The sequence below is a fragment of the Mustela lutreola genome, chromosome 6, assembly GCF_030435805.1.
Source record: "Mustela lutreola isolate mMusLut2 chromosome 6, mMusLut2.pri, whole genome shotgun sequence".
Taxonomy (NCBI): Eukaryota; Metazoa; Chordata; class Mammalia; order Carnivora; family Mustelidae; genus Mustela; species Mustela lutreola.
In genome coordinates this window covers 47,521,258-47,533,844 of record NC_081295.1, presented here as the reverse complement: position 1 = coordinate 47,533,844, position 12,587 = coordinate 47,521,258, and the positions used below count along the sequence as shown (strand labels likewise).

At 37.9% G+C, this 12,587-nt stretch overlaps 1 long non-coding RNA gene across 1 annotated transcript in view; it reads left to right on the top strand.

Annotated features, from left to right (window-relative positions):
* Nucleotides 1-7,258: 7,258 nt before the first annotated feature.
* Nucleotides 7,259-12,587, top strand: part of LOC131833655 (uncharacterized) — a 56,652-nt gene continuing 51,323 nt past the window's right edge. The window contains exon 1 of the long non-coding RNA XR_009354563.1: nucleotides 7,259-7,320. This is a non-coding gene — a long non-coding RNA (uncharacterized LOC131833655). The remainder of the gene's footprint in view (nucleotides 7,321-12,587) is intronic.

The window sequence follows — 12,587 nt, the reverse complement described above, 5'->3', positions numbered from 1 at the left end:
AAAGTTACTTTTTCCATTTGAAATTGGGTTTTTGGACTGTATAATTAATAATACAAAAAGACGGTTTGGGCATTGTCAAGTGGAACCACTTCTTAATGAGAAAAGGGTGCTTTTTTTTTTTTTTTTAAAGTTTCCAAAGAGGAAGTTTTATCCAAAACTTTTTTTTTTTCAAATAAAAGTATTTAGATGAAGAGGACTCAGTTGTAAATTCTTCTAATAGAATTTTAAAAATTGCTGTTTCTCATATAATTTTACTTACAAAATCTTTTCCAGGAAAATATTCTACAATGCAGATAAATTTAAGTATTACCAGTTTATGGAATAATCTGGACTTGGTGGGACTCTGACAGAAAACAACTTTCTTTCACCTGTCTTTCCAAATCATCTCTTTTGGACCTCCCATCTACACCCATGGGTGATATCTCAGACAGACCTCATAGCTCTTCCAGTCACTTGCAGTCCGATTTTCTGATATTAAGAAAACCATTCCAACCTCTTGACCTCTCACCCAGTAGCTGCCTCCAGCAGCTCCTGGATGGGAAAAGAGAAAGAGTGAAGAAGTCTGAGATGACTGCTGCTATTGTTTCAGCAGATCTCCAGATGCTAGCTCTTCCTGTCATGGGATCCTTCATAGACCTCTGATGCTGTATTCCTCCAGGTAACAAGCTGCAATTTCAGTCTGGCTTACTTGGTTCTCCCTCACTTATACCCTAAACAATGTAAACTCCTATAACTGGGGTCGCTTCCCCTCATCTGGCAGTGCTCTAGGAAAGTGTCCTTTCGGGATGGCTCTAGTCCAATCAACTTCCATATGATCTACCTAGCTCATGGGAACATTCAGCATCTGGGGTAACATACCATCTCCAAAGTAGCCTTTCATCCTTGCTTTGCCATTAGCGAAAGCTACAGCCAGCCCCTGGATGATAGGCTACTGCAGACAAGTGACAAATACCAGACACTCCAAATTCTAGGACATAAGATTAGGTCCTCCCAAAACTTTCCAACAGTGTTCTCTTCCCACTTTCCCTTAAGCCCAGCAAGGGTTGAGTGGTGAGCTGTTGGCTCCTTTCTTATAGATAATCTCCATACATGGTGCTCCTAAAGCATCAACTGTTTGGCTTGTGGGGGAGGGGTGATAAGCACAGACCTTCCTACCAAGCCTATAGCTTTCTTCCAAGAAATCCACCCCTAGTCTATCACCTCTAGATCACCATTTTTCTTATTATTAAACTGGAGGTGAATGATAGATCACAGAACCACTCTCACCATCTCTTAGCAAGTTCTGTGTGCATAGTCTATCACTCTTTAGAATCCATGGATGTTTGACACTGTTGACTATTGCTTGGAGCCTCAAGCAGGACTCTGGACTATGGGATATTCCCACTTAACTTCCTTCCATAGTTTAAGGAAACAATTATATTTTGAATAATAAAAAGTATTTCTTTGCCAATTAATCTTTGATATATCAATACATATTGTATCTACAAACATAGTTCTGAAGTAAATCTTTCATGACATTATGAGGAGAAACTTTTGTCTGTTCTTTAGGAATAAAGTGGAATAAAATATGTTCATGCTTGGGGAATTTTTTATGGCACTTCTGGGCTTGTTATGGACTGAAAGTTTGTGTCCTCTAAAGTTCATGTGTTGAAGCCCTGACCCACAGTATGGCTGTAATTGGAAAAGGGGTCTCGAAAGAAGTAAGGATAAATTAGGTCATAAGTGTGAGGCCCTTATCTGATAAGATTAGTGGCATTATAAGACCAGAGAGTTTGCTTATTCTCTCTCAACCTGTGTGCACATAAGAGGTCATGTGAGTGTGCAGTGAGATCGCAAACACTTACTAAACCATAAAAAGGAGATTCATAATGAAACCTACCTTGATGACACCTTGATCTTAGATTTCCTAACATCCAGAACTGTGAGAAATAAATTTCTGTTATTTAAGACACCCGATTTATGGTATTTTGATATGGCAGTCTTAGAAGAACTTAGAGGGCAATTCGCAGCTCCACTTGCTCATTCATATTTTCTCATAATAATTGTGTTTCCTGGATCACAGATTAAGAGGTCTCCATCATCATACTAGACTAATCATAAATGTTTATCCTATAAATACAGTCTTGATGACACATTTCCTCTAAGAAAAAGTTATACATGTTACATGAAGAAGATCAAATAGCAAAGACTCATTTCAGAAAGTAAATCACTTACCAGTTAATCCAAACTGCTAGCAGTATATGAAAAAGAGACTTAATTTGGGAGCAGAGAAATCAAAGTACTAGGAAGAATAAAGTTAGGGCACATAATATTTGTGTGACTTTAAAGAGGCAACCATTCTGTGAGTTTTTTAAAAAAGAATTTATTATTACACAACCAAACCCATGGCACATAGTCTAGAAAAATAGGAATGTAGGCAGCTGCCTCCGTTGGCATCATTCTGTGACCACAGCCAAAGAGGGTGATGAGTAGTTAACTCCTGTTGTTATTTCTCTCTATCAAAATTAGTCCCACTAATGGTCCATCATACTGGACGATGATTCTAAAAGATTCTGTCAAAAGAGAATCTCCTCTACTACTCACTGAAAATACTACTCATCCTTTCTAGTTACTCAATGCCAAATCAATTCTGGTTCAAGACCAAAGCTAATATTAGAAGAAAAAAAGTCTTCAAGTGTTTGTTTATTTTAAAAGAACAAAATCTACCCTAGGGAATAGTGGAAAGTGTAATCCTTCGGTCCACAGGGGTGTGGTGGTAGGTGTTATGTGAGGCCAGGCCTGAGACAAAAGACAAGGAATGTTTTTTTTGTTTTGTTTTGTTTTGTTTTGTTTTTTCCCCCATTTTCAGACTAGCCATCTGTGACTTAGAAATAAAAATTTTTAAAAAGGGAGAGAGAGAAAGAAAAAAAAGTCTTTAGGAATCTTTGGCTTTCCTTTTGCCAATATCTTTGAGAGTTCACTTTCTGTTCAAAATGTAAAAGGGACATAATTATTTCCATGTCTGACTAATATGCACTTGTTTGTGAAGGGTTATAATTCTGTAACCCATGTGGATCATGGTCTTGGTGTGTACTGAAAGTAAAAAATGAGAGCTGTTTTCATCCTGGCTCCTCTGCTGACTGAGTCACCATGTCCTTGGGCAAGTTATTTCCTCTCTGTGTACTTGCTTTTAAAAACAGAGAGATAATCGTGTTCCTGACCTCCTTACTTCACTGAGATGTTGTCACCATTAATAAGCAATAGACCCATATTTTTAGAATAGTAATGAAATTGCTTAAATTTTAAAATACTTTCTCTCCCATAGGTTTATTTTGTACATTTTAAAATTCCTAAATGTATCACAGGGCAGATTTTGTGAAGCAAAGGGCCTCACAAAGGCAGAGTTATAGTTGACTTTGTGGGACAAATCACTGGAATCTTTTCAGTTTCCTTATGAATAGAACAAAGACTGATGACATTTATTTATTTTAAAGACTTTTTTTCAGAAAGTAACCTCCCAAGTAAATTTTAAAAATTAGAGAATGAGCTAATAAGAAAAAATTATCACATTATAGTAAAGATAACACTAAACTAAGAGTTGGGGGACATAAAAATCTAGATTCTAGATCTTGATTATTAACTTACTTAAGTCAACTTAGCTTCCTAACCTTGGTTATTAGTGTAAGAAATGAGAGCAGATGATAATAGTTATTAGGTCTAGAATACTAAATAGAACAAGGTACAAATGAAATAATATATGTTTCCTTAAAATGATAAAACATCATGTAAATGCTTTAGGTTTTGTTGCTGCTGCTGAGCCAACCAACCCCTTTCTCTGGTCACCACAGCATCACCTCATCTGCTTCAAGGACAGTGGTTACACCAATTTTCTTGGGCATAAAAACAGTGCCAACATGTTCCACATAATTGGAGCTCCCACCCAGCCATTTTTCACTTTGACAGGGGGAAAAAAAAAAAGGAAGGGAAGGGCCATGTTTCATGGTTAGGCCAACCTTTGATTCAGATGTAAAATGAAAGCTTTGAAGCAGAGGTGATGGGTCTGTGCTGGCTAGGAAAATGAACTGTCTCCCTCCAAGAAGCCTTAAGTTTACCCTATTTCAGGGTGTGTCACAAAGACATAAACAGACAGTCAATTTTCCATACAATAAGGTTTGGAGTATTGCCAGTCTAGTCAAGGGCCAAGGGAAAGATTTGTGGAAGAAGGGCTTTCAACATTTTCAAACATTGAATGGCAAGAAAGCATTTCTTTCTGGATAAAGCTCAATTAGTCTCTGAATCAGCAAATTAAAAAAAAATAATAATAATAATAAGGAAGAACATGAAGTCTCCTTGATTCCTTTGCCCTCTGTTTGAGACCCAAGCATTCTGAATCATCTCAGAAAATAACGTATTTTCAGTTCATCAGAGTCTGTCAGCCTGCCTTAGCCACTTTAGGCCATCCTTACAATTTTTTGTTCTTTATACTGCATTCCTCTAAATTGTACACTTAATGATCTCTTTTCTTATGCCATTGTCTGTTATTTCATGAGGACCCATCTTTGTAACCAGATTATAAAATCTGTGGGTGTAGGAATCATGCTTCTGGCTTTTCATATCACTTTGTAACCTTAATTCCCTGAGACTCAGAATTGGTGGACTCAACCCTTCCAGGGTAGGGCTCTGTGTGTTTTTGTCTTTCTTTTACTGTTCCCTGAACATCACTCCCCATGACTGACAGTCACACATTTCCTTTGGTGCTTTGTTCTCCATTCCCCTCCTCCTGACTATGTTTTATGCTTTCAGACACATAAGTGACATCCAGATCATTACAGAATTGCCCTCTGGGAAGTGAGCCCTGAGATGCTGGCTATGGTGGATCTAGAAAGAATAAAAATATACTCAGTATGGAAAAAGAATTCCAACAATCACCCCATGGTGAGAAATAAATAATGGCAACAGATATAGAAAGGAAAAAAGAAACTATCTCTCAAAACTTAATATTGAATGGCAACTGTGCATTATTTTAAGTATGAGGTGATTCCAAGAACAAACAGAGAACAGAGAACTTTTAGAAGTTGGGGTTTAGTCTACGGCCATACCACCCTGAACGTGCCCGATCTCATCTGATCTCGGAAGCTAAGCAGGGTCGGGCCTGGTTAGTACTTGGATGGGAGAAGTTGGGGTTTAACTCCCATATTTTTACCCTACCACTTTCTACAGTTGCATTAGGCTCTTCAGAGTAGATTACCAAGGTCAAAGAATACTCAGTAAGGGGTAGGAGAGTGTGAGAAAAGAAGAAGCAGAAATGAAGGAAAGATCAGTCACTCTCAGCTGTTCAAAATACTATGTATATCTTCTTTTCCACTGGAGCCAGGACAATGACAGCTAACATAATGCAAAAAGCCAAAAATTTTAGCCCTTGGATGGAATAGAGTAGATTAATAGTTCAGCTTTATGCAGAGTTACTGAGACAAGGATGCAGGTGTCTAGGACTAAGGACTAATTTAGCATAAGGATGTGCTAGACTGATGACTCCAAATGTTCACATCTTCTTGTCATCTGTGCCCTTTGCGATACGCCTTTGTACATTTTCCTTTTTATTAGGTGAGATCTATTTTTTCATCTCTTGAATCTGGGCTGACTTTGTGACTTGCTTTGGCCCATAAAATGGCATAGAAGTAAGTGATGGCTTGCTAGTTCTAAGCATAGGCCATAAGAAACCTTTGCTTTACCTCTTCCTCTTGGAATTGGCCTACCAGCAGAAGGATAAGACTGGGTTGGCCTGCTGGATGAGAAAAAAACACATAGCACAGTCTTCTACCACATCACCTGAACTATATCAGCTGACCACATGAGTGAGATCTTGCTAAAACATTCTATTCCTAACCAATCCAACAATATATGGAAGATGCATTAGTGAACCAAGTGATTAAGCAGTGTCCAGAACTACCTAGTTAGCCCCTAGATTCATGAGCAATAATGAATACAGTAAAAGAGGATACAGAGTCTTTCAATCAATAGTTTGGCCAGGAATTTTGCCTATAGGAAGAGGCACATACATAAATATGAACATAGCCAAGAGCCTAAGCAAGTTACTTTCAGAGTTCATACTTTTACCAGGAATCCAGAGTGGGTTGTTGCAAAGCAAACATTTTTAATAATAATAATAATAATCTTAAAAGCTAACAAATGCTTATTTCAAGGCCACCATGTTCTCTGATTTCTACAGACATGAGATGCTATTACCCTGGTTTTAGGAGCAGAAGCTGAGGGTAAGAGAAGTAGGTGGGTACCAAGAGCTAAGATGGAAACTGTGGTTGTCTGATGACAAAGCTCAGTTTAGGAACACTACACAATAGTGTCACACTGGGGAAGTGACAGTATTGTCACAGCTTGGTCCTTGCCAACCAAGGACCAAGGTGTGAGGCAACTGTCCTATCCACGGTGGGAATGGGGTTTGGGGTAACTAACTAGGCTTATGCAAAATTCAAGGAGACAAGGGGGCAGCTGGAAAGAAGGCAGCTGTGTAACACCTGTCCGATATTATTGCAGCAATAAACAAGCCCAGCAAATCCTACTTCTCTCCAGAGAATATTTGTCTCCATGGTGAAATAATGCAAAACTGGGCAAGAGTCAGTCAGAACCCGGGAGGAGGGAGGACTCAGGGTCACAGAGGCTTAGCAGATTGCTCTTTACTCTCTGCCTCTGACTCATCAATCCCAGAGGAGTAGCACTTGCTTGCTATCAGCTTTCCCAGTCATCTCAATAGACAACAGGAGGGGGGAGCAAATCTGGAATAAATCTTATTCCATTGGAAAACTCTTTGATTTGGTTGGGGATTTCTCAGTCCCCCCTGTAAGCATGGCAAAATATATTTACCTGTTTTCTGTATGTTTAACCTTCACTCATGAAAATTACTATGTTGAGTGCTCTGGAATATCCTTTTTTCAAGAATCAAGTATGAATTTATTCCCTTGTATAAAATTAATAGCTAATTTTGCTGTTAGCAGCAACCCTGAGATATGCATTAGTATTCCCATTTTACAGATGAAGAAATTGAATTTTGGGGAGAGGGTAAGCAACTTGCCAAAAATCATAAAGCTGAGCTCCAGTCAAACCTATGTTGGCAACTGTCATAACTCATGCTTTCAACTCTTATCTATTGTCTACAATAACTAGTATGCCAATGGAACTTTTTTTTACTATGCCAATAAATATTCTGGATATGTATTCTGGAGTCAAGGATAAGACTCATTTTGAACTCTTATCTTTCTTCTCTTTAAGTAACAATTTGGAAATGGCACTGAAGATAGAATTCCAGAGTTGTCAGCACTCTGACAGGTAAGTCCTGTGCATCTCAAGAATTATTTCACTTCTAACATCATCACACTTCCAGATTGCTTATAGCAAATTTCAATTGTGGTGAAATGCAACAGCAAAACCATTAGATTTTTCTCAGGTGTTTATTTTTCAAAATTAATACTCAGGACACAGGTTCCCATTTATGAATCAACCCCACCATTGTTTCTTCTGAGCTATATTGGAAATCTGGGATATGACTTCACCCAGCCAACTTGCTGTTGCTTAGGACACAGTGACAGGGTGCACTCAGACAAATGATGCAGCTATGGGGGGAGGGGCCAGTCAAGAGACTAAGCATGTTCTGTGGATTATTTTCTTACACTCAATTCTGTTATGGTGAGTTTCTATGTATAGAATGCCTGGATGACAAGTGGAGGAATATGAATGCCAGATCTTCAGAAAACTCATCATTTTCTTATCATTTCCTTTTTCCTATGCCTTTGCACTTTAAAGTGTTTGAAGTTCATGTTTCTGTCCAACACAAGTCTCGCTGTATCTGACCAGAGCAGTGGCATCCAAGTCCTCTATTTCAATCTTCTCCAATGCATGGAGTCTACCCACTGCACTCTTTTAGGAGATATATAACTTTTGTTCAAATATTTTCAGTGACAGACAATTCATTAACTCACAGGAAAGTCCAGTTAATTATTTGAATCATTCAGTTTACCAGTGTGACAGATATTAAAGGTCTCCTCTATATGTCAGGCATTGCCCAGAGATGATAAAACATCCTATGTTCTGGAAATTGAGAGTCCAACATTAGAACCATAATCAGCCTCCCTTTAGCATCTAGCCCTTGTTTTTTTTGTTTTGTTTTGTTTTGTTTATTTGTTTGTTTTTGTTTTGTTTTTTTTGTTTTTTTTCTTCTCTCTTTTAAGGAGTGACAAGGTACGTTCAGCTTTAGACACCTGTCCCTGCAAAGTAATGATCCTTATGCCCCTGGGAGAAACTCAATGTGAAGTTAATATCCGTCACATACATCTTCCTGACAGTGAGTCGTAAAGCTTTTCCTTTTGACAGGGTGGAATAGGAAAATAGTTTCTGACCAAGAGAAAATAGGAAGGGAGATCTACTGGTGCTGAAAATGTTTATCATGGCTAGACTTTATTGATTTAGCATCAGTGTTAACTGTGCTACAGAATGTGAAAAGAATAGGATTTGTTATTAGCATACCCCTCATGCTAATGACCAGCACTGAATCTTCCATGACTTCTACTGACCACTTCTTACTTCTTAAAATTTCCTTTTCCTTTGCCTCTGTGATTGCTCCTTCTCAACTGGCTTCACTGTTTTTTTTCTGCTGTTTGGTTACTATAAAACTTAGTATTCTCCAGTATATTAAATTTGTCCCTATCTTTTCTTATACATAAGTTCTCTCATGTGGTACCCATTGCTTCCACCAAATCTAAAAGCTGACCATTCTACTCTTCAGTTTGTATCTGCAGCTCTCATATCTCTCGTGGGTTCCACAACTATATTTCCAATTTCCTAATCCACTGTATTTCCTTTAGGCTTATCAAGTTATTCCCTTTTCCTGTCTCCTTTTCAGTCTGGCAAGCTCATATTCATTTTCAAAATTCAATCCAAATGTTGTATCTTCTGGGAGACATTTTATGATCCATCCAGGCAGTTATTAATGTATTCCTATGCATTGGTGAATGGTCAGCAGTAGGTGCATCGGACATCAGACATGGTAGATGTGTGCTGAATAATGAATTTACCACATTTAGGAGGATCCAAAGTCTGTACTCCATAGGGTATATAATCCAGAAGAGAAGACAGAGGATGTACATGTTATTTAGGTACATTGATTTTTATAAGGAAGCTATGTGTTATGGTTACCTATACTATAGCTAAGACTATCCAATATCATATTCTGTATCTGTGAAATGTCCTGTATTTGCACAGTCCAATATGATAGCTACTAGCTACACATGACAAATAAATGAAACATGTCTAAGGCAAGTGAGAAATTAGATTTTTTAATTTATTTGATTTTAATTTATTTAAATTTAACTGTCCAGCTAGTAGCATCTATATTGGAAATGTAGTTCTATATGTTGAGGAAGTTTTCTCTGAAAGAATGAAATTTATTTTTGCACATGAAGGGATGAACAGATCTAAAGGGCAGTTAAGAGGTGGAAAGAATATTAGAGTGTAACACTGTAAAGGTCCCAGTCTCACAAATTCATGTTCCTCTATTAATCCCACACCCTACCCCCTAGCTTTTGTAAACTTAAGATAGTTCCTGACACATAGTAAGTGCTCAACATGTATTTGCTATTATTATTATTATTATTATATTGTTCTGGTTTATAGACTTCATAAGTTTTATTATATGAGTTCTCCATTTGTGTACTGTTAGTCTCCATCAATTTCATAAAAGTGGGAACTGTCTCAAATTCTTTTCTGTTCTGCCAAAGCATCCTAAAGAGTTCTGTGCAGGCAAATTCACTCTCCATCTGAAACATGGTACATTTTAAGGGAATTAAATTTCAATGAGGACATAAAAATTCAAGGGACGATCATCTCCACACACCAAGCTTCGGAGCCTTACAGCTCCCAAGGTCAAAACATAGAGTTAAGCTAATCAATTCTGAGAACTTTCAGTTAGTGCTTAAACTAAGTGTTATGCCTCATGTCCTCTGTAGTCTTGGATTCATCTGCAAGCTACTTTGCAGTGAAAATTTTGCCTCTTACAAGAAACGTAATCCCACCTCACACCCTGCTCCACATTGCCATTGAAAAGAAAGCATTCCTGTCCCTTTTGTACAGATACAATTTTACCTTGTTCCTGTATGCTATTTTATATATAACATTGGAAAGGTGTGGGCAAAGGAAGTGCTATTTTGGAATGCATGCTTATCAACATATAACAGGTGTACTATGAATGCTGGAGGAGCTGTTTTAACATAGTAAATTCTTGAGAGTACCTGCCAAAGCCAATAATGCAGGTGGCTTGGCCATCTGAGCAGCTGACTTCACAACCTCATCCCCAAACCTAAAGAAGGGCTTCAGCTTATTCTTATTCAAGATATCTGTATAAAATATCAAGAGCTATAGATAAATGAGAAGAAATTGGATACAGAGAACTGAAAAAGGGAATTATCAACAAACTGCAGGTGAGAGAGAGGCAGAAAATGACTGACAAGACCACAGCAAGGTCCTTCCCACTACCAAACCTGATTCTACCATTTGTGGTTAAGAGAGACTTCTCACCAAATTTTACCCAGTGTTTAAGACCTCGTTTAAATCCCATTTTTCCCTAAAGATCAATGAAGACCTGTTATTGCTGAAACACCAGGATATTTTTAATTTGTATGTTGGCATTTAATTATACATTGTCTTATATTATTCATTAAGATTTCATGGGCTTGGGTTTAGCTCCCCAACCAGAATATAAATTTCACAGGATGAAACAACTATGACATAACTATCCTGAATTCCCAATGTCCTAGCATGAATCAGGGACCTTCATGGAGCCCTTGATAAAAATCTTCTGATTTGTTCAATTATATGCTAGAAGGCAGACCAAGCAGTGAGACCAAAAAAAAAAAGGGGGGGGGGGGACAGGGTTCAGGGCTTGCCCTAATGAAAGCAGCTAAACTTTCCTGAGATGACTCATACAATAAGAATGCCAACACTAATGAGCGGAAGTGGGGTAAATGGCTTGGACACTTGAACTCTGCTGTTCTCTTATTATTGGCTGACATATGGATTACATTGTCCCCTGACAGTCTATAAGGGGCCAAGTTCTTGGAAAAGAAACATCTATTCCAACATTAAGAAAAAGTCTATATAAAAGGGTTTCTCACTCCAGAGCTGGTGAAAATTACTAATCAGGCAAGTTGTCTGACCTATGGTCCCAGAATATTAGAACTATAAAGAGAGTCAGATATAATCTGACCCCAGTCCCATTTCACCATCAAGGAAACTGAGGTCCAGTGATATGAAATGATTTGTTCAATGTGATATACCTAGTTAGTGGCAGAACTGAATCTAGAACCAAGGATTTCTGGTTTCTAAAACCAATGATCTTTCCACATCAGTTTCATGAGGAGAAACAGAATTCTACTGGCTTAGTTAAGTAAAAACTACCTATGGTTAGTCTGTTTTTCTCCTCACTTGATTTCTTTCTTTAACCAGCGTGGACCCCAATCACCTAAACTATTCTCCCACCAAATCTGGATATCAGTTTCCTCATCTACATGTCCTATTGTCCCTGCCCCCAAAACCCTACACAAAGTGAACCCAATAATCTTCCTGTTCCTGTACTTCCTATGGCTCCAACTCTCAGCAGCTATTCCAAACCTGGAGCTCTCTCCTTTGCTTCACATGCCTCACTCTCATTAGCAGCCTCACCTAGTACTTCACAGAAGAAATGGATATTTGTCATGTAAAATTCCTCAAACTTTAACCCAATCCACAAATTTACATTGTCTCCACTAAACCTTACTTCCTTCCCTCCATTTTACATCTTCAGGGCCAGGTACTATCAACCCCCTTTCTGCTATATAATCAACCTCTCTCTCTTTGTTGGCTTCTCTTCAGCACATAAATATGTTCAAATATGTCAACATGTCTTCGATAAACCCTGTCTTGACTCTGTATTATGCCTATAGCTGTCATCCTACATATCCTTTTATTCAGAACCCAAATCCTATGGAGGAGGCTATTCTTGGTGACTCTAATTCCTTGCTTCCCATTTTCCTCAGAGCACACTGTAAACTGGTGATTCTTGCCCTTAATTCTGAAAATTACTAGAAAAGATCACCTATAATATCTTAATGCGCAATAATCATTTTTATGCCTATTTTTAATTACGGCAAATATATGTAACATAAAATTTCTCATTTTAGTCATGTTTAATGTACAATTCTATGGCATTAAGTATATTCACAGTATCATACAAAGCATCACCACTATCCATTTCCAGAAGTTTTCATCATCACAAACAGAAATTCTAAATACATTATACAATAACTCCCATTCTCCTCTACTCACAGCCCCTTCTTCTTCTACCTTATGTCATTAGGAATTTTCTTATTCTAGATAACCTCGTGTAAGTAGAATCATACAGTATTTGTCCTTTCGTGCCTGGCTTACTTCATTTTGCATGTTTTCAAAGTAGACCCATGTTGTAGCACATTACCAGAATGTCATTCCTTTTCAAGGCTAGATTATTCCATGCCACATTTTGTTTATTGACCCATCAGTTGATAAACATTTGAGTTGTTTCCACCTTT